The sequence below is a fragment of the Dermacentor albipictus genome, chromosome 9 (genome assembly GCF_038994185.2).
Source record: "Dermacentor albipictus isolate Rhodes 1998 colony chromosome 9, USDA_Dalb.pri_finalv2, whole genome shotgun sequence".
Taxonomy (NCBI): domain Eukaryota; kingdom Metazoa; phylum Arthropoda; class Arachnida; order Ixodida; family Ixodidae; genus Dermacentor; species Dermacentor albipictus.
In genome coordinates, this window is record NC_091829.1 from 23,221,507 (window position 1) to 23,245,181 (window position 23,675).

The window sequence follows — 23,675 nt, forward strand, 5'->3', positions numbered from 1 at the left end:
GGGAACGATCCCACCTGCTGTTTTAGCTGTTGATTTCTGTTGTTTATTTTGCTAAATTACCTAGGGCTAGAGAAGTGCTCCATAGCCTTCTGACCCTTTATTCATCGATGTCGTCGAGTAGACGCTTCTAGAACACGTAAAACTTTGCGTTCGGCTCTTCACCCATGGTGCCAGTAATCACTGAACGTGGCTGAAAGTGCTTTACCAGTACGCTGGTCTTTGCCAGAGTCATGCGCGCACCTTCAAAGTGTACGGCGTGGCCATGCTACTCTGACTATGAGATATCTTGCCGAGGCTCATCAATTCTTATCACATACCATGGCACAGGAGAATATTTGAATAATCTCAATAGAGGAGGCATTGAAACCCTTCGACCAATTTGGAAGAGAGCTAAGTAATTGTTTTCAAGTAATCGTAGTGACTAAACGTACGTGATATGCATAAAAATGTTCAGTGAGATCAAATGTTCGCCGATAAGGCAAATTAAGAAAGCATGTTAGACGTTAACACATCAGAAGAAGTCATCCCTGAAAACGAATTGTGTGCTTTGTGCGATATTGCTGATAATTCAAATCAAATCAAATCAAATCAAATCAAAATTTTATTTATCTTCATTTGGTACATAGGTTTTCATTTCCTGTCCAAGCAAAGCACAACTGTACATAAATATTCTGGTCGGGAGTTTTCTACACTCACATCGGCCATTAATTCAGATCGCCCATGATCGTATCATAGAAATTAGACTGTAAATTTAGAAGTTGTATGTGCAAATTGGGACTCTTTGCTTATATTTCTGAATATAAAAAATAAGAACATTTAAAAAGAAAACTGCTCCTCCATACAGGCCTCACTGACTCCCTGTGTCTGTCATTTTTGCCATGTCTGTGACAGGTGCCCAGTGCCATCGAAAACCTTATGTGCTGCCTCTTATATAAATACAAGCTTGCCTTACCCAGAATGCTGTGGCTTGAAGAGGGACTGTATCGGTTGAAAGATCGGATGCTAAATCAAAACATCGACAGGAAGAGGAATAAAAAAATGCAACAAAACGGTGCAAGCCTATGTGTCAACGACAACAGTGTTGACATCATACTGTTGTAGTAGTGTGCTACATTTTTGCAAGATAATTGATAAGTGTACAATTTGGCCAGAAAGGCGGTTTGTCGGAAGGACGACTGGTTTAAAAAAATCTATTCGGGAATAAGCGCGGAGACGTATCGTGAATGAAAATTAAATTTCGATCCAATTTCGACCAGCTTTTCAAGATACTGGCCCAACGATGGACGTCGAAACACCTTACACGAAAAGTGGCATGTAAAATTTTGGCATGCTCGTGTTGACAATAAACTAATGTTGGTGTGGTGCAATGTTGCATCGCATCTATGCGGCATACTTTTACAATTTAACACTCACCTAATGTTCGAAATTTCTTTTACAGCTCAAGTAAATTTTAAAATCAAGTTTCTTTTTAGCTTTTTTTTATTGGCGCCGGCATGCGATATCACATAAACAGTTAAACATGTAAAGAAGCGTCATCTCTATATTGCCACTTCGCATTGTTTCTGGTCCCACGTTACGCCAGCAACCAAGAAGAGATATTTATTATAGCAAGAAGAAAGAACGCGGTTACAAAAAGATGCCCACAGGCGTAATTTTTTCCTACGGGTGGGTTTGGAACACCCTTTCTGCTGCAGGCGTCACGAGAACGTGATCGTTCTTGGGTGAATGCAACCGGTCAATAAACCCACACGTGCTACTTGAAGGCATCAATGTTGCCCGATTCGAGACCCTCGTTATGTATTAAATGAGAAGAATGTGGGTTAACCGAGAGGCCCAATTTTTATTAGTAAGATCATAAGAAATCCACTTTCATTTCCATTAATTTTTCGTTTCCTTATTTCATTTATGAAGCCCAAATATTTTCCCCTATGTTGTCCTTGGTGTCAGTGTTTGCTGGCTTCCTATGATGTGACTAATAAACATCGGGCCCCTCGGTTAACCCCCTTTCTTCTCGTTTTTTTAAGATCGTGCAAGCCATTTGTTTATTTTTAATTCAGCTGCATCCTTTACGCGCTTTGTCGCTTGCACGTGAAACATGTGGGGTCTTCAGAGTTAGAGTAACCGTAATTTCAATAAAGGCGCTGTGCTAGCAACGAGGAAATCTGCTTGCACAAGTGGTCTGTGCGCTTTGGCGGACATGCTTTTGGCGAACAATTAATCCTCAAACGCTTCATTATCAAAAACTTATGAATTTAACTTCTTGCTATCACGATTAAGTTATATGTTTATGTGTGAAACGTTAGGACAATCGTGTTTAAGGACAACTTTGATTTTCCCGGAGTGCTTTTGTTACGAGATACTTGTAATCAAATTTCACATTCAGTCAGCTAATTTTGCATTCAGGTGCGTGAATTCGGGACTACTCAGACATATACATTATGAAGAAATGAGAACAACGATTCGTAGAAATACTGGAGTAGCGGTAACGACGCACTTGCAAAGCCAAGAGCCCTTCGTAAAGTGTAGTGACGCTTCGCAGAAAACCTAAACGTCTTGTAGATATATGCTCGTTTCAAATACAATGACTCTGAACAATCGGAACAATAAAGTAAAATAGCTGCGTGCTGTCCGGAAATGGGAACACAATTGTTGGCACCAATGCTTATTATTATTTCAAATTGATATACCCACGGAGACTTGACGATAAAAGGAAAATTCGAATCATAAAATAGACGTTTCACTGACTTTTTGGACATTATACCAGATGGTCTACTCAAGTAATTAAATTAAGTTTACTTGAATAAAGCACTTTGAATAATCAGAATAAAATCTTTAGTCTACGCAAGTACCATTACCTTTACTAATTCCCTATCCAACTAAGTCTACTTATCCTGTACTTTACTAATCGAGTGACATTATTTTTCTGCTTGCTGGTTTTACTAAGTGCTTACTGTACTAACCGAGGTGCCCAACTTTTATTAGTCAGTTCATAAGAAAACCACTTTCATTTCCATTAATTTATCGTTACCTTATTTTATTTATGAAGCCCTACAACTACATTTTCAAAAATTTTTATTTAGTTATTTATTCTCCTGCCCTCAACACCTCCCCCCTTTTGCCAATCCGGCACTGTGGTGGAAAGGTTCGGAAGCCTCTGCTTTAAAGAATAGAGCCGTCAGCGAGCATATTTGTTGAGGTAGTAAAGGTGCATGAGAGCACGTGCGTCCCAAGTGGCCGTAGAGGTGCACGAGAGCACGTGCGTCCCAAGTAGCCGTAGAAGTAGGTGCACGAGAGCACGCGCGTCCCAAGTGGCCGTAGATGTGCACGAGAGCACGTGCGTGCCAAGTAGCCGTAGAGGTGCACGAGAGCACGTGCGTCCCAAGTAGCCGTAGAACTAGGTGCATGAGAGCACGCGCGTCCCAAGTGGCCGTAGAGGTGCACGAGAGCACGTGCGTCCCAAGTAGCCGTAGAAGTAGGTGCACGAGAGCACGCGCGTCCCAAGTGGCCGTAGAGGTGCACGAGAGCACGTGCGTGCCAAGTAGCCGTAGAGGTGCACGAGAGCACGTGCGTCCCAAGTAGCCGTAGAAGTAGGTGCACGAGAGCGCGCGCGTCCCAAGTGGCCGTAGAGGTGCATGAGAGCACGTGCGTCCCAAGTCGCCGTAGAGGTGCATGAGAGCATGTGCGTCCCAAGGCACCGTAGAGGTGCACGAGAGCACGTGCGTCCCAAGGCACCGTAGAGGTGCACGAGAGCACGCTACCTTTGGATCGGCGCACCTGTGCCGGCGGTTAAAGACCGACCCCAACGAAAACGGGCTAAAGAACAAAATTAAGATACTCGCTTTAAAACGAGGTAATGTGACCAACGAAAATTCTGAAACGGTGTGTGAGTGAACATAAAAAAAAAAACGTGAGAAGGCTTCACAGAAGACACACTGAAAGAGCCAGGACAGTGCTTTCCATTTGCATTATTTGGCAATATTAGTAAAAGTTCGAAGGGAAGTGACATGAAAGTAATCGATCACTTTTTAATATATTATATTCGTGCGGCAGTAATTTGTCAGCGGTATTTTCTCCATTGTTCTTGTGTGGCAGAAATGAGTCAATGTAATGTCAATGTATCAGTCAAATGCACTTTTAAAAAGTGATTGTAATCGGTAACATTTCTTTCTGCAACGTGCACACGTCTTTTGTCTGCTCTATGCCCAGCAAAGGCGAGAATGGTGTATTAAACTTATAACCATGGGAACTGCTGCCTTATCTTTAGGGACTATTCTTGGACCGTGGTCTTCTCCAGACTTTGCAAAAGGAAGCCTTAGTTAATGTGCGGAATTTTCAGCTGTTTTTGCAAACTTCCTTCATTGTACCCATAGTAGATATGCACTTTATTTTATTTTTTAGTTTGTGCAGATTGTGCATGCGTTTGAATAAAATTTTTATCCATTTTTTCAGCCTCGCTCCTCAGTGGGGCATCAAGCCATGTGTGATCAGCTTTTCTTTTCAATTTTTCCCTGTTAATACACATCTCTGTGGAATAACTTTCGTTAAACAATGGGCAGGCACGAAGAGAAATCTTTTCCCCAGAGGAAACCTGGTTGTAGCTAATCTGAAAAAATAAATTCACTGAAAGATAGCGAATAGATTGATGGAAATAAAAACCGCTACACAAGTGATTTTTTTTCCAAGCTCCTCGACGTTGATGTCAGCGCTGTACGTTGTGTTTTCCTTCTCCGCTCTACAGTTGTGTTAAGAGACCTCCTGCTGCGGTCAGACACAGATGCGACACTCCGAGAAAGAGACAGAAGCTAGGTACACTGTAAATGCCTGCTACAACTGAGCTGCTGTTGTTATAAAAAAAATATTTCATTTAAAATAAACGATTACGACGTCCCATCTTCGTGGTGGCTATCTCGGGAGGAAATGGGCAGGGGCGGGTAACTCAGGCAGCGTAAGTTAAAATTCCACGGACAAGGACGTCGCTCAGAGACACTCAAGGAAGGAGTTCATAATATTATTTTGGTGCTGTGGCTCCCTTCTTTGCCTCTTCTATTGCTGAAAATTTGCGCGACGGAGAGCTGTGGGTAGTTCGATTAAAATTTGCATCATTCATCTGCCACAAGCTATCCGTACCCATACATAGTTGAATACGTCGGCTTGCGTTCCGGTGTGGCGCGTCATAATAATGCTATAGCGATATTGCGATCGGTTTAGCCATTCATTGATTTACTGCTGCCAAAACCAGCCTGTGTAACAAACCAAATCAGTGTCCTTGTTAGGTTCCGTATCTTGCATTAGTGCCAGAGTCGGTCCACCAAATCACCACAATTCGTTATATACCTTACGGCATCGGCTCGGTCTACTCGCAGAGAAAACCGGCACTGAGGTGAGCCATAGCCGGGGATTGTTGTTGTTGTTGAAAATTCTTTATTGATAATAACCGGGTACGACTTACCCCCTTAGTAGCGACTGCCTGGGCACGGAGGGAAGACAAAAGGGGAGCACGGACAGGCTGAACTACAATTCCATCAACAGAAACGTCTGGCATAAACGGGAACAAAATCTTCACTTTCATAACTTCACCATCCTGGTGGAGAAAATGGTTTGAACAGGTTACGACAAATGTTGCATCAGGATATCGGCAATGCCTTCTTTCATCATTGGCATTGAATCTTAAAAAGAAAAAAAAATGGCTGTGGCTTAGCTAAGGTTAAGCCAAGGATGCGAAGCATACTAGCCTTTATTTTAGTTGTTGAACCACTGTTTAGCCTGGTGAACTGCTGTTGCTTGGCTATATTTGGTTCGGCTAGACGAAGAAACAACTCATGCGTTACTCTGCTTCGCCTTCAAGAGTGGAACGCGACAGCGTTCCCGTCGACCCGCCAAGGGGTGTAAGACAATGGCCTACGGCGCAGCGACTACGCACCCCGCATTGGACGCGGTGAGCGTCGAGCAACGCAACGTTCAGTGCGGCAACGAAATGTGCGCCTGAGCAAGCGACGCACGCCTGAGCCTTAGAAACAGCTCGTTTCTAAGGCAACACCGCATTCACTAGAGGCGCTTTTGTACCGCTTTGAAGCATCGTACTCGTGGCTCAGTGGTAGCGTCTCCGTCTCACACTCCGGAGACCCTGGTTCGATTCCCACCCAGCCCATCTTGCAAGAGTTGAGCCAAAGCCACCTAGAAAATCAGTCTCTGTAGCACGCCGCAACCTTCGCTTCTCATTCCAACGAGCAGCTCTGTCTCCAGGAGGCATCTCACCTCGTGAGTGTCTAGCAGAGGCAAGCGCAGCTGCTTGTATACCGCCGCGACGCCGCGAGCGACGGCGCGAGTTCGAGCCCCGTTTCTCCTCTGTCGTGACGTCACGGTGTCACGTGGTATTGAAGGCGACACCGCCGCGCCTGAGGAGCTGGGTTGAGCTCTCGTAATATGCTTCGCATAAAATACCATGAGCAGCTCGAGCACGGAGCGCGACTCCTCGTCTTTTCGTGTACCATCGCTGCTTGCCGGAAACCTCCTCCCTGTCAATTAAGTTAGGCAGAACAAGATCGGCGCGCCGCACGGGCACTCCAAGAAGGTGGAAGTCGGGCAAATGTGAATTTTATCCAAATTCTTCTCACCGAAGCCTCTGCGTCCATTTAACGTCAAATCAGCACGCTGACTTTACATCATAACACGGCTGTGCAATGTTAATATCGCTCCACATAGTTTCCACGAAGTACGTGGAACATGTTTGTCGATGTGTTCCACTTATATAGTGGAGCGTATACGTTCAATAAGATAACGATGTCCCACTTAGTGAAAGATACGTGAACGAAATTGAGTTTTATATTGTATGACAGTGGTAAGAAGTTCTACTGAAGGAAGAGTCGACACTCAAAGACCTTTGTTTCATAGGGGTTCCACTCAATGAATGAAATACTTTGAAAATGAATTCTCCTTCTACGAACCCTATAAAGGAAGAAAGCAAAAAACAGAAGGATACGCTAGGTTTTATATATTGCCCTCGAAGTTCTGATGTTTGCTTCGAAGTGCTATTCTTGAAGGCGCAGCGCCAAGCGTGCAAGGTGATCAGAGGGATTACGCTTACTCACCAGCCAGCATAAAGAATAATCAGCGGCGACTATGTTAAGGTGGGATGGTAGGCATATTAAGGGACGTCAGAGACCTTTGTGATGTTCTCGCTTTCCTATCATAGGAACATAAAAAATTGTGTTTAGTAGTGTAATTATTATTTACATACAGGTAATACCAAGTTTTATTTGATGTTGTTTTGAAGTAATAAAATTAAGAACTTTTATATTTATCTATCTTAGTGATTTGGCCAAGGAACATTTGTAAAATAGCTATGGCAAATACAAGCTTTGAAACTGCTGTCATATATTGTTCACAATAAGTGCTTTTGACAGAACTGGAACAATAACATTCGCAGGACAACTTGCTTCGAAATGAATTTTTTAATCTTGACATACAAAAATAAAGGCAGTTTGTCAACGTCGGTAGACGCATTAGGCAAAATATAATACTTCAGGCTACGGACGCCAATGGTGCTCCTTCGGTAACACCTCGTGCAACATCGGGGCGAGCCAGCTGCAATTGCGCCGGCTGCATTCCTCATTACGCCAGCGTTATGAGGCACCTGGTAGCTGCCAGGGAGATGTTTCTGCTGCACAGTGTCAGTTGCCTCATTTGCGTCGTAGCGCTAACACGATACCCCCGCACCTGTTGTTGGACAGCTTCCAAGAAGCTTCATCGCAACGCTAAATCTAGCAGCCGCTTTGAGTGGCTCGTCCTTGAACCGACATGGACACTTTTTCTTAGCCCTTTGTCGTGAAATTCCCGCAGAGAATGGATACAACGAAACACTTTGAATCTTTAACTAGAACGGGCAGAAAACCAGAAAGTAATGATAAATCAAACCTGCCATGCAAGAGAAAAACACTTCGAACAATGGGTTTTGCATGTAGCTCGAGATTCAGGTTGTTTGACTGTACACCTGAATATATGATTGCTGTTTGGATAATTTATTCTTAGTCGAGTGGTCGTGAGTCGAAATAGATTTCGTATTCTAGAAAGGCCTCTCTGTTACGTCTACACAGGGAAGTCAAACGAAGCAGTTTGCCTACCCACTTTTCTTGTTCGCTTGCTTCGTTCTCTTGCGCTGATTTTAATAAGTCGCGTCGATGTATTTTGCACGCACGAGAAACCGCTTGTAAAAGGGCTGATGGAAAAAAATTTAATACCATAACTATTCGCAGTACTAGAAAAAGTAAGCTTGCTTTCTTCAAAATAAAAATTTTAAATAAATTGCAATAGGTGTTGTATTCGAAGGCACATCTTAGAGCAGACTTTATTAAGTTTATTTGTTAAGAAAGGGAAATCACTTCACGTCATCAGAAAAGTTATTTCGCAGTTTTATATCCAAAAAAACAGATTCTGCAGATAATCCTGACAAAAGCGTTTCACGTTGACCCAAATCGACGTTATTATTCTCGAGTGCGAGATGGTGGACAAAATCCACGGTATGTGTGAATACCATGATTTCATCAGTAGAAGGTTACGAGCGCTTTTTTAATTTGTGTCCTTGATAAATCAAACATTTCGAAAATGAGTTTCTGAAGTTGAGGCTGCCTGCATCTTTATTTTCTGAACTTACTAGTGGTAACTACTAAACAGGTTCTCTTTATACCCAGGCACAAAATTTAGATATTGCAAAATCGTATTCTCCACACGACTAAACAAGGCAAGAAAAAAAAAATCACAAGCTCGCGTCCAAGCTCTCGACTCACACACATTCAATGGTTTCGCTTTAAATCGATATGTACAAATGCGGAGCATCCTTTCCTGGTAAATTTATAAGGTTCCCAAGAATTGCTCAGTTTAATAAAACAGTGATAACTCTGTTGTGATAATTGGCGTACATCTACAAGTATTTCTTAAAGAATAGGTTTGCTTACAACTGGCCACCGTGTACTGCGATAACCTCTTCCACTCCAGATATGACCTAATGAGTTGGTTATCAAACTGCGCTCATCAAAGCCTGTTTACATGTCCCTAATAAAACGTTCAATCAGTATAGGACATTTGCGCAATAAGGAAACTTGCTCTGACTTGTCCAAAAACCTTGTGGTAGAACGTACTTGTGTCGTTAAATCAACTAGACAAATGTACGTGTAAAAATGCGGTGCTATCACACAGCCAACTGCGCGAAAATTTTGTCTTTCATAAACTTTACTTGCCTTTTGTGAACTCGTAACATTTAGGCCTTAACTTACAAAAGGGTACAAGGAGCCCACGTGGCTGTACCCACACAGGTTCAGAAATGGCAGTTATCATCTCTGCTAAACTGGCTTTCTTACAGGCGGCTGTAAGACGCAATGTGGTTAGTCTGTCAGTTCATAATTCGCACATCGCAAAGATGCGTTAACATAAAAGCATCATTTCATACTACAAACTCCACTTCTAGCTTTCTTTTCTTTCTTTTTTTATGACCTGTTCACACATTTAACGCAGGTGTAGTAAGTGGTGCCGCAACAGTTTTGCATGTTCTCTCCCCACATGAAATCATTTTTAAATGTTTTGCTTAAGCAATGAAATTCAGGCTATGCGAGGTTATGTTCTAACTCAAGTACGATTTCACTGAAGTGGAAATGTGCTGTTAATGGCAAAGTATAAATGTGAACCAACTGTTCCAATTTTTGTTTGGTGTAGAACTGTGTTTCGGCCTTACATAGTTAAGAATCCATACTGCTGTCCTAACACAGGCTATGTGCAGACTTACTCACCATCAAGCACTTCTGACTCCGAGTTGACATTCGCTGACGCAGAGAAGGGCATAGCGGATATTAAATTTGTAATTGAACGATCAAAAACCACCTTTAGACCAAGATTCGACAAGGTTAGCATCACAATACTGCGTGTTTGTTGATACCTGCAATATCTTTCCCGACAATTCCAATAACAATATTCTGTTAGGAGACATTGAAATCACCACGGTGTCTTAGCGGTTATGGCATTACGCTGCTAATCACGAGGTCGCGGTTCGACTCCCAGCCGCATTTCGATGAGGGCGCCATGCAAAATCGCTCGTGTCGATGATTAGGATGCACATTTATCTGGTCAGAATTATTCTGGAGTGCCCCAATACGGCGGGCCTCGTTATCAAGTCATGGTTTTGGCACGCAAAACTCTAGAATTATTTAAGTTTCGAAATTTTGATTAGTAGCGTGTAGGATGTACTTGTCATCCTTGCCGTGAGGAGAAACACGAGCTTTTTTTTACGTTTCGCCCCGTCACAGACGTTTCTTTCGTGGTTTGCGAAGTCCCGAATATGGTGCTGATCTTCTTGACCAATGAAAACATCACGTCATTTTGTTTAACGCTTGTTCCGTAAAATGTTGCTGGGACAGTAATCAAAGTATCAGCAATGAAACAGCCGCCATGCAACTGACATTCTCTAAGAATTAATGAATGTCATACCTGTAAGCAAAGTTCGTCCAGATGCTACTAGCGATATCGCGCATAGGGATTATTTAAAATTTTTATATTGAACAGTTCATTGCTTTCGCGGGATTTCGTATTGCGTGCAGTTACATTTCTCTAACGTTTTCCGCAATTATAAGGTTGCTTAGAGTATCGCCCAGGAGTTCTGGGGACATGAACCGCTGTTTCCTTTCAGAAAAATTAAATGTATGACGCTACAAGTAATTTACTTATAGAAAAAAGATGGTATATTCAAAATAAATCTGTGGTGCATAGCATGAATCAAAATTCGATCTAAAGTGACAAAAAAACAATCATTTGCAATTTGAAAAGAAGATGGAGTGAGATTATGCGCCGTTAATGTAAATACTTTGAAATTTGTGCGTATTTTTAACACGAAAGAAGTATTGCCCCAATAGCTAGAATTGTCGCCGACAGGTATATATAGTACTCTAGCAAGAATCGTTTGGGCCATTCAAGGAAGAAAGAAATAGGGAAAATTTGGGGACGGAATTGGTACAGGAACAGATAAATTTACAAGATGTAGCAAATGCGAGAGTGCTTGAGTAGGAAAGAGCGTGAGAAGCTCACTGAGGCTAGGTGCCCATTCGTCGCCACCCCGAGTTAGAAAAAGTATGCCATCAAAAATAATTATTAATCATCACCAAGATGGCGTATACTGTTCATACAAGTGAAAGGAATCTATCAATAAGCAATGTTTTAGGTTCGGTGCGAAGTGCGAAGTTGAGAGCTCTGTAACTAAGTAGTGAATGACGAACTCACAATTCTTTAAAGGGCCCTCACTAACGTAAACTGTTGCAGTATCTAAATGTTAGTTTAACTTGTGATAAAGCGTCTACCCTGCATCGGCATCTGAGAGAATGATATCATTCGATCTTCGAGATACTACATAGGTAAAGCAGACATTATAGCATGCCATATGAACACTGGTGAAAGCATTAATCAAAGCGCCTATTTGATTTGGGAAAGCAAGAGCCATGAGCATGCGTTTTTTTTACCATTTACTGTGGCGCCAAGAAGAAAGAACACAAAAAAATTTACTATTACCGGACTACGACATCGGTAATCGTCAAACTTATTTCAATACACAATGACACGCATTGATAACATCATGAGCTCAACAGGCTCTGGTTCATAAATTTGAAGCATCGAGCATTGCAGGAGCTGCTGGCAGATGCCTGTTCAAGAGAATACGAACATTTTGCGGCCTTTGTAAGACCTTTTAGTCTGCTTGCATTCTAATGCTTGACCTTCACTCTAAACCATAATTCTAAAGAATGACAGGCGATGTGCTTGATGGCTTCGCAGAAAATTTTTGTAACCTCTGCGTTGATGATATTATAATACACTGTGGACGCGAAATGAACGCATTACACGTCTGTCACAGGAGCTTGATAGATTGCTTGAAGCAAAAGTGAAAATTTACATTGGCAAAGGGAAAGCTATCGTCGTTTTTAGATTTTTCTGACCATGTCCTACTAAAGCACTGTTCCCGGAGAGCGTTAAACTAACAGACAAAAAATCTGAGGACACCTAACCACTTATGCGCTGTGTTTGTGGAAGCATTATTGTCCAAAGGATCGCCGCTGAGTGGTCCTTCTAGCTATAATCTCCTCGCGGGCAAGCGAGCGCTTTGACATGCTTGACCAACAAATCCTAAGCAGCACAACGTCGGTGGACTACGATCCGTGACGTCACGCTACCTTTCCCGACTGCCATTGAAACTAACGGGGATGCTCCCGAGTAAGCCGCGGTGATTTTGACGTCATTAGTTTCGTCACGGCGGGTTTGGAAATGCGAAATTTGGTCTAAGTAGCATGATGTAAAGCAGAGTGCACAGGGCTGCTATCTAGAAGCCGCTGGTTTTACCCAGTGGTTAAGACACTCGGCATCTTAGCGTGGGGTCGTGGGGCCTCATGCTCACGATCGCGAACGTTTTTTCTTTCGAATGTATTCTGTTTTTATACATCAACATCTCTATAGCGATTTCCGAGGCGAAATTGGAACGCAAGGCCAGAACTTGCGCGTGCAATGCAGGCTTCCCAGAGCGATTGCGACGTGGCGTCGTGGCCATGCCCTCTCCCCTCAAGCAACACCTGACGCGCCAGCGCAGCAGCAAGTGTTTTCTTTCAACCACGCGGCTCCGCCGAGGCGCGCACGTGATGTGGCCTCGCAGCCAATGGGAATTCAGGTGCAGTATCGCTTCTACAGACGCAGGCTGTTTCGCTCAGAGGGCCATTTGATGCTTTCGCATCAAAATGCATACGCACGAAGAATCATCCAAGCGTTCCTTTCTAACTATAGAGTGTGATTTGCATTTTATGCGGATGTTTGTGAGTTTCCACTACATTTTCAAACATTTGTAGAACCACACCACCTCGAATAGTAAACGCCTAACACAAACAAAATTAATAGGAGGTGTAGGCTGCGTTGTGTGAGGAAGCATGATGAATGTTTCTCCAGATAATGTCGTCCAACCCCTTTCTTCATTTTATCTATCGCTGACTTCGCGAAATTATTTGATCTAATACTGCTAATTTGCACTAAAGAGGCGGAGCAGACACAAAAGTTGCTAGCAGTCTCATTCAGGCCTGTATACTGCAGGAAAGCTAAAGGCGAGATAAGGGGTCACCACGCAGATCCTGGGCATTGCCACAGCCCAAAAAACTTCCCATAGCATATGTAGCAAATTTATTGGCAGGTTTGAAGCGTTCCTCAAGACGATCCTTTAGGTTATAAAGAGTGTGCAAATACAGTATAAATTTAACTGAATAAACTTGATGCCTCATGGTTTTTAACTATATCTACAGGTTCATGGAAGACAAGTAAACATGATAATTGTATCTCATAAAAAGGTCTCACCTGGGAGGAGATCAACTTTTTCAGTGAAAGTCCGTTATTTTTTTCAGAGCCTCTGCCGCTGAAATGATAAATGAATAGTGAGACGGTGACTGTGCTTAAGGTGTTCAGCCAAACAGCACGTTGTAACATCTACCTTGTTAGGCGCTAATGTCTTAGGTTGTTTCCCTGTATGCGAAGGTTCTAGTGTGGAATGCGTCCCGCTTGGACTTTATAAGTTTATTAAAGAAAACGCAAAATCTGCCGTTCAGTGTGTAATGATAACCATAGATGGGAAACATTAGGATCGTGCACCGCGCTGCAAATGGACAGCCTCTCTTCACATTTGGCGAGCAACGTTAACGCGGCTGTTTGAACGTGAAGTGCAAGCTACTGCGAAATATACCCGCCCGTCCTAACAGCAAATCAAGCTTTGTACCACGGCCATCCAAGAAACGTTAAGCTTCTCCCAAACAAGCTCAAAGATAACTTTGTGATGTTTCTTTGTCTCTTAGGCAATATATGCGGCATTCAAGAGTTTAACGCTTTCAACTGTAATATGCTCACATTTTCCCCTTTGTGGGCTCCAACCAATATCAAGTGCATAAGCGACAAGGGAGTATGTTGTTTTCTTTTAAACGCTTAGATATTTATTCAAATTATTTCAGTGATTGCGTGACAGCTCCTTTTGAAGTCTTCATATGCATCTGATTAAGAATAATAATACTTGATGATTCTAACATAATTATTCATTGAGCAATAAATAGTCTGCATTTGGTTCACTACTTTTGAAGAATAAATAGTGCCTATAATTTTACTATAGAAGTGAAATTTCGTGTACTTAATAAAAAATCGATAGGGTTTTGTATTTTTATTTGTGTTTGTGATCGTGTTACTTTAATGTGAATACCGCCTGCTCCCTTCCGTAATTTACTCTTTCGGTGTTATGCAAAATAGTGAATAAAAATTGTATTTTTTCCCTAAAAGAGAAATATATCCTGACTTATGCATTTAGAGTTCATTACAATAAGAATTATTTCTACCAGAAAATTTCTGTTAGCATAATGACCATGTGTGCAGTACGATAAACATTCAGCGCATCAAATGATTACTTCTCGTCTGGAATTAAGGCATGTTTTCTCCCTGCAGTTTAGAGCCATCAAAGAAGCGCAACTACAGCAGCAAGAAGTTCAAAGCCCCTTATATTAACATATATGAGATGTCCGACTAACTTGTAGGTCAGCTCCATCAGGCCACCGTGCTTGACGGCATCAAAAAGTTTGGTGTTGCAGCTAGAACAATGCTTGAAGTTTGGTTTTGAGAAATCTTGACTCTTTCATTGGATCAATGTGCACACAAGCACTAACTTATGTTGTAAAATACTGCATGAAGACATGTTCGTAACAAAACGAAGCGACGGGAAAGGCGTCAAGTCGCGACTCCTTGATAACTGTCAGGAAGATGACAATTCGCCCAAAGCACAGCATCCGCGCAACCTTTCGTTCTTATAGAGCGAAATAGCATGTATAATAGTTAGCAAGATTAGGACCCGTAATCAGAACGAGTACTTTCACAAACTTTGTGTAGACCACGACAGAAAAAGATATGACAATACATCAAGGGCAGCTAGAACAATGCTTGAAGTTTGGTTTTGAGAAGTCTTGACTCTTTCATTGGAACAATGTGCACACAGGCAATAACCTATGTTGTAAAATACTGCATGAAGACATGCTCATAACAAAACGAAGCGACGGAAAAGGCGTCAAGTCGCAACTCCTTGATAACTGTCAGGAAGATGACAATTCGCCCAAAGCACAGCATTCGCTCAACCTTTAGTTCTTATAGAGCGAAATAGCATGTATAATAGTTAGCAAGATTAGGACCCGTAATCCCAACGAGTACTTTCACAAACTTTATGTAGACCACGACAGAAAAAGATATGACAATAAATCAAGGGCCGAATTCACAAAGCTATTTTTACGTAAGTGTTCTTTGCCATTGGCTAGCTGCCTCCGCTAATAATATTTTCAACATCGGAATTAGCTTAAATTTTTTCTGAAGAACAGTTCTAGCGGAAAAATATTTTGCGCACATGGGCCAGAATTATAGCCTCTCAGCGATAATTCTGTGGGGCTATGCAAACAACAAACATGCTATGTCATAATGGTTCATCGCTGCAAAATTATTCTTGCTTGAATTAAGTATTTTATGACAAGGTCATTCTTCAAGAACAATACGTCTTTTTCTAGGTATACTTGAATGTTGTGCGAAATACATTTCGTGATAATGGCGGAGAAAAAAGATGACAGTGAAGCGCCAAACTACTAAGCACCAACCTGCCTAAGAAATCCTCCTGGAATATTCCTCTTCTTCATATGCGAGGATCTAGCGGCAACCCATGCTGTGAACACTGTACTAAGAAAGGATATTCACTTTAATGCCAGAAACACTATTGTCTATGGGCCATATCGTCTGGCGACAATGTTAGAAATAACTGAACTACAGCCGGAACACCAAGCGACTACTGCATAATTGTTAATACGGATCAGGACATTTAGACATTTAGACATTTAGCCGGCGCAAAAATGTGTTACCCAGGCATCGACCAGAGGTGAGAGCAGGACTAATAATTTGCAACTCCACACCCATAATATACTAAAAAGACCGTTTGTCCTAATTATTTCCGCGTGAATGAAATTTCCACATGCAGCCATTGACTGCAGTGCGCGCTTTCCTCTTCCATCATTCTCGGTGTTCTGTGGCAAGATATTTCAACATGGTCGTCACGAGTGACAACGCAAGCGATAGAAGAAAGAACCGTGGAAACGCCACGTGAAAGGTTGCTGGCTGAGAACAGAAGTTATGTGCAGGGAGAGAAAAGGGGAGAGCGAAGGCAAAGAAAATCAACAAAAGGATGCAGGTGATGGAGTGGACATTATTGGGTCGTCAGTGTAGTTAAGATGCTTGTCTAGCCGTGTTACGGCAATGTCAGTGGACAGCTGTGTTAATGCTTGACCGCGGAGAGCCTTACCGGCAGTACATCGGTTTGACCTTCACGATCCCATACCCGGGTACTGTGTTGTAGCAATGCGCCGCCGTCCCCCGCCTGTATAAATCTTGACAAGCGTGACGACGATCTGCTTGTATTCCGCGGCATCCGTCCTTTTCAAGCGGCTCTTGTAAGGCGTGTCATTTACCAGCCTTCCCGAGGGGCACGGAGGAAATAACCTATGCAGGGTCAAGGTCAGCCCCACCTGAACGCTGCATTCGGGAAGCAACACCATCTTCTCAATTGACGGCCATAGCATATTAAGCTAGCCTGTTTGTCCAAATACTTATGTTTACAGCTTGCGTTGTTTGTAAGGTTTGGCCTCTATGTGCTTCATGTGTCCTGTTGTATGATCCGACGTCCCTTATCACTAAATTTTAGGCTTTGAAATGTTAGTTTGTGGCTCCTGTTGTGTATCCAGTTTCTCTATGTCGTGCCAGAGCTAGTCACAGCAGTATTCAGGCTGCTTGGCTACACTTCAAGAGCTTTGTACAGTATTAATTGGAAGCAAAAAGCGTACCATCAGAATTCAAATCAATGAGAGACAGCTTCGTTAAGAGGACACTAAAGGTAAATAATGTGTCAAGCTTTATCACAGACTATTTGTCTAGAAATATATCGTTGTTTTTTGTGTGTGAATATGACGCTTTGTTGCACAGAAAATTGCCACCGAAGGCCCTGCTGCTGCTACTCAATTTCAATCACCCACTCCAAAATGGACGAGTCGCGTAATCTCCACTTGCGCTCTCTCTATCAGGCTCTTTCTGAATCGGCCAGTGTTGTCATCACAGGAGATGTAGCATAGTCTGCAAGAGGTTGTGCCACTTCAATTTGTTTTTCATTTTCATCATTATGGCGGTTAAAAAAGATATCTTCGTATGATTGACAAATTTGTTGTTACAGAAGCCTTATCTTTCAATCTCGCTTGATTTAATATTCTGCTTTAGAGCCTGTTTGGAAGACCACGGGGACATGCTCATCTTTTGGACAAACGAGGATGGTGTGGCGTCATGAAGGAGAAATGTTAGAAGCCTGATGATCCTCATTGACAGAGCGCTCACAATGAGCAAGACAGTGAAGGGGCCATAAAAAAACATTTTCCAAGTCGCCGGGGAAAGAGCCATACTGCGTGATGGCTGATAAGGAGACAGTATGCTTGTCTTGGGTGACTAAATAGATAGCCTGCTCGTTATTAATAATGTTACGTGTAAGTGACACAAGTATAACGTTTAGAGTGCATTTGCACGCGCAGATATACTAGGTGCTGAGTTGCAAATCGGTTGGCTCCGCGAGCACAAGAACCTCTCGTCGTTTTTCTTATGACAGTCGATCTGTCTAGCGTCTGTTTTCTCTGCACACAAGACCTGATGGGGGAAAGCCGTTGTGCTGCTGTTAAATGTTTGTGGCGTGCAGGGAGCTGAAGTTCTCGAGCCTGACGGCTTGGTAGTTCTTGCGGCTGTGTCACTGAACGGAATAAGGGCAGAATGCGACGAGGTGGACTGGATAGACATTCATCCACATTGTTTCTTCCAGCCCTTATTCCTCTTAACGACGCAACATCATGCCCCAAATGGCCCAACAATCAATCTGGTAGTCCGAGCAGTGGACATAATGGGTCGGACTGGAATGCATCTCTGAGTGCGTCTCTATATTGTCGCAATTCGGCGAGGGAATACACGAGTGTATTGTTCGCCCTCTATTTTGTTTTCTTCTACGTGCGAGTATCATTGCTGCTCTACTATGTATCAACAGCAAACAGTGAGCCTGTTTGTCGAATGCGCCTTGTCTGTGAACACGCATCATCATTGACTGCAAATTTCTTCGATAAACTTACCGATAATTATATGTTTGACCATAACTTACTCAAAAGTTCTTTTGCAATGCATATTGCAGGGTAGCGATTAAAAATGCAGTGCTCCTGTCACTGAGCAGTTCTATGCAACAACGCAGTAGATTAACGTTTTATTCGCTGCAGTAACGAGCTATTTCATAATGTCTTTCAGATAGAAATAACCTTGCACCATGCTAGCAGATGGAACGCTCATCATTGTGCTTTTCTTCCTGTCCTCGAATGAAGCCTTGACGTTCTTAAACATGAAAATTGTCCCTGTTGATGGCGTCACCGCGTTGCGATGTAAGCGCTATTGCCTGGAAATCTGCGTTCCTTTGCGAAGACGCAAGTCGTAGACGATTCTAGCAGAAGACTATACTCAGTGGCACCTGGTCGATATCAGTATTCACTTATAAGGGAAAAGATTGAATTCAAACCTGCTGTTCTGCGAGAGCACATGGCATAATCGCAAGCATAAACCTCCCTTGCTTTTTAGGCCGTGTTTAACCTTCACGTTAGTTAGCAAGGTAATATAGGTAAATAATTGTTGTCAGAAATTACAGCGAATTTGTTTATTTGGCTGACCAAACTAAAGAAGTGCGACTGAATATTATACATACTAGTTCTCATTACAATGTATTTAGTGTGATAAATCTAGTTGGATAACAGGGAGACTGCCGAAAAGTTTTGCCGAACTTGCCTAGTATGGTGTCTACTACTCTATGGTATATTAAAACGTCCTAATATACATTATCCTTGTTTTATGACGTCTCGGCTTAAATCAGATGAAACACGTAAAGCACATATGCACAGTCATGGTCATCAGCCTATTTTTAGTCAACTAGCTGCAGGACGAAGGCCTCTCTCTCCCTGCGATATCAATAACCCTTGTCCAACCGATTACAACATGATTACTTAGGAAAACGTTATTCCGCATATTACGGCCAGAACTTGATGTCGATTATATTCCACGTTATTAAAGAGCAAGCGTAACGAGCATAATAAATGTCCTGCTAAAGAGGGGAGACATTGCCTTCGAGAATCTATTTCACATGAGCTATATAACAGGATATGCGCGAAAAGTATTAATTATAGTAGCGTTGTATTTATATCATATACGTATGTAAATACTCTAAATATTTTTTTTTGCAGGGAATTGCACCTACCAGGGGAAAACGTTTCCTTTGAGCGTGGACGTAGCAGATAAATGTGAACGATGGAGTTGTTATGCTGACACCAGCGTTGTGGTGGTAACGAAGTTCGTTAATGTTTAAAGCGGCGCCATTGTAACAAGTGGGTAGACTGGAAAAAGATTACGTTTATACCCATGCTTTCAATGAGCTTCTTGAGCTTCTTTTCAATCTTTCAACCATGGCCAACATTTCGTACGAAAATTGGCAAGAAGACACCCGGATAGATGGCGATACGTCAGCATAAACATTTTTATTTGTCGAATGCACGTTTAACTTTAGTTTTGTATTTTCTTTAGGTGCGCATGCTCTTAAAACGAAAGTTCTACTGCAATGAAGTTGTAATATTACCAAAAGCTATACCCTTGAGCTCTAGTATCTTGCCTACCCGAGTATAATAGAAACCCAGAAGCCTTCCTAAAGCATAGAGATGTCGACAATGATATCAGTGTAGTATAATGAAACTTCGGAAAGGCAGTAATTATGCCAGGAAAAGCACGAAGTATGGCAGGTGACTTGACTAAGACGATTTCTTCTTTTCGTTGTGAGCATTGTAAGTGGAAAATTACCGTATTACTTACTTCAAGTTAATACGAAGAGCAAGCACTTTAAAGCGCTCAGCAATAAAAACATGTTCCAGAATCGCGTCAGCATCCAGGTTCTGTGTCAGGATCCTGTGCCAAAGAAAGTTAGGACCCAGTAGCGCTTCTAGAGCCCATATCACGGCGTGGTTATTAATAACTCAAGAAATACTGCGTTTGTAAATATAACACAAACGTATCTTGGCATAGATGCTCACAATCACGAATGGAACATCTTCAATTGATGTGCACATCTATCATTTAGCTGTTTATTCCAAATTAACTCGCCATATCCAGGTTTCTCTTCCTAGCATTTAGTTAGGGGAGAGAAAGGTAGAGAGAGATAGAGAGAGTTCATGGATCCTGGAGTTGTTTGCCTGGCAGTATACATGGCATGCTTCTCGATATGAGTAGGATGAAAAAGGAAAGGATGTGTGCAGTTCACAACAAAGACGTATACTATACGCAAAACAACGCATCGCACTAAGCTAAGCTGTCTAAGAAAACAGAAAAGCGCGTTCGTTGCAAAATATGCAAAGGCAAATATATAGTTCATGGGCCAAGGAAGCGTCTTGGTTCATGAGATGACATTTGGTGAATTTCGAGTGGGGACATTAGGGTCGTGCATTGTAGTGTATACAGCCCGCAGGCGCAGATTAGGTTGGCGACATCTTCTCGTACTTTGCACGTAGGGCATAAGTGGTGACGTTATCTGTTTGGTTTTTACTCAGAAATATTTTTTGCCTCGCTTAGAGGAATATGGCATAGACATGCCCTGTCGCACCTTTTAAGAGGCAGCTTTAGCTGGGGGGCTCTTATCTAAATACATGGGAAAGGAGAAATAATTTTTATCAGAAGCTGCACGAAATTTGACCAGTTTTGTTGCATTTAAACGCAAAAGTTAGAATGTAGTTGCTTTTGGAGCCGTAATTTTTGTTTTGCCTGTTAAACTTTTGCTCAATATTGTAAAGAATTGCAAATGTTTAGAAAACGAAACTCTCTAAAGACAGTTTACCCTCTCTGGGGCTTATTTTGACCCAAACAATAATTACCATCTGCCTTGCTTGCGTTTCCTATCTTGAAAATTCGGCGCTCGCTACATTCTGGTCGAGAATGATGTGTCAAGCTTATAACGCGGAAGCCGTTCGTGACTAGGTAGTACCGTGCTCGCAGCGTTAAAGAAAAGAAATGCGGGAAATACAGATTACGATTATTGTTTGGGGAAAAAATACAACCCAAAGGTTGTACACGTTTTTTAAAATGAAGTGTAACTCAGCAATAAAAACCGATATCACAAGTCTGTAAATTGCATTTAATAGCACAGCTAAAACGGACAAATTGGGTGTATGATACAGGGTTGTCAAATACATTACTAATATGAGAATAGTACTTTCGCGATTCTTTTGTGAACATCGTAACGAACTCAAGTAAGAAATAAATGAATATGTCAAATTTGTCTGCTTTGTATTTTCTGATGGATGCAATTGGCAGAACGGCGATATGTTTTGATGCAGATGGACAAATTTGTAAGGTAAGGGATTCTATTTCTTTAAACACACAAATATATAAAGTTCTTGTAAAAAATGTAGCTATAAATCAAGATACCGCTTCCAACGGTCGCAAGAATATAAAATTTTCTCTCAAATGGCGCCAATTTCATTAAAATCGGCCCAGCGGTTGTTTCAGAAAAAGCGTTGCTCTCTTTTAGGTGTATTTGAATAAGCGGTGCCAAAGTTGGGGGCAAGTTAAAGCTTCCTCTTAGGGCCACGTGACATGCTACACTCACACACGTAATCGTGTGCGAGGGGATCTTGTACTGCATCGCCGAATCAGTCCAGACCGCACGCTGCGTGCACCATGCAAGACATGGCATCAGAGCTTGTCCATGATTTGCAGACAAAAGTATCAAAATATATCTGTAGTGTTGTGTGCTGAACAAACCGCGCAGTCTGCGAGTGCCTTACCCGCCACACAGTAATCAGAAGGCTGCCACTGCCGAGGAAAGCTCTTCTGGATACCTCAGGCTTCGGCGCGTGAGCAGTTGTTATAGATTGTTGGCACGTGGGAATTTCAGAGATAATGGGGCAGCACGTGAGTCTGTGACTATGGTACAGGAGCTCAATTGCTGCTTCAATATTTAAGTGAAAGCAACTGTCAGCGCTGGCAGCTCTGTGACAACGGAAGGCGTTTGGCGGTGTTTTGCCCATTAAGGTTTATGTATGGTGTATGGTCACTTTCGAATGAAGAGCACTGTCCCTTGATATCGTAAAGGACTACACTTTGGAATATTTGACCTGAAGAAAGGAAACCATTAAAACCATCCTGGCTCGTTTTAGGTGTGGAGAAACTCCGCAAGGCTGCTCTCTAAGCTCAAAGGGGACGAAAAGTTTGCCATTTTGCTGCAATACTACTTGCAACATGAAGACATGTGAGTCCTCGCAATAATACAATAGTTTCCATAGATAACAGTTGTGGAAAGCTCAATGTTGTCACACTAATCTCATATCCTGTCACGTTTACTTTTAAAATGTAAGCATGAAGTGTAAACTATGTTAAAATAGACACATGAAGATTTCATAGCTTCCTCAGATTGTTTGATGAACGGTTAGCTTTGTTGTGAAGTGTCTGGCAAGCTTTTGATGATTTATGAAAGGAAACGCTTATGTAGTTCATGAGACCACTGTCTGAGGATAGAATACTGAAAACTGGTACTAACATGAATATTTCCTCTAAAGGAACGTGGCTTCACAATTTGTCCTCTTCGATTCTGTAACTGCATTATAATATTCATTATGACTGAATAAAACAAAATGGGAACAGCTTGTCATTATTCTACTGAACATTGTGATATTTCGCACGATGTAATACTACTTCAAGTCACTTACCCGGGGCGGAATTGCGGCACCTTTCAGAGGCGACTTCTAGAAAAAAAAATAATTTCCGGTGAAAAAATATTGACACAGCTACAAGAGACAAAGAAATCGCTTCTTGTCGTGAAAATTTCGAACATAAAAATTTGTGGAGTTAAAAATATTGTGTTGAAATGTCATTTAACAAAATTTGAAAAGTGCCATCTGGTGAAATATTGCCTTCAAAAACGTTTTACCAAGAGATAAATGCCGGGCGTCACAAAGGGACACAAACATACTTAGGCACTTTTTCTTCCCTCTGTTGTAAATCACTGGCTGATTGAAAGCACAAACTGAAAATAACCCGAAGTTCAATATGCAGACATGTGTCTCACAAGCGATGGCAGGCTGTTGAAGAATGGAGATGATATCAGCTTGAGGGAGCCATGCGTGAGGTACATTTGCAAGAATGGAATACTTGTTACACAAACGTAAGTAACGCGCTCTCATCTGAAAATATGCAATTAAACATTTGCCTTGGATATTTTGGTGCTATAGAAAAAACGTCCATGAGGGCAGAAAGTTTAGTTGGTTGCAGAAAATCACTCATTATTGAAATACTGAAGTGAATGTCTTTCAATCCGCTTAATAACTTCAGATTTCAAAAAAAGTTTAGCGCGGATAGTGAATATTTGAAATATATCAAGAAGTGATAGCTCCATTTTTTCTGTACATTACTGGACAAGCAATTACTGAAGAAACATTACAAAGCCAAGCAGTGAGATCCCTATGAAACAGCGAGTTGGATAAAACTCGAATGCTAGTAAAGTAACTGTAACC

General features: G+C 42.0%; 1 protein-coding gene and 1 long non-coding RNA gene across 2 annotated transcripts in view; both read left to right on the forward strand.

Annotated features, from left to right (window-relative positions):
• The window catches only part of LOC135901949 (kielin/chordin-like protein), a 158,452-nt gene that overhangs the window by 57,308 nt on the left and 77,469 nt on the right, over positions 1-23,675 (forward strand). The gene's annotated exons all lie outside the window — the stretch shown is intronic.
• Positions 16,214-23,265, forward strand: LOC135901951 (uncharacterized). The gene is made up of 4 exons (XR_010564330.1): positions 16,214-16,578; positions 19,368-19,465; positions 22,323-22,414; positions 23,218-23,265. It is a non-coding gene; the product is annotated as an uncharacterized lncRNA (long non-coding RNA).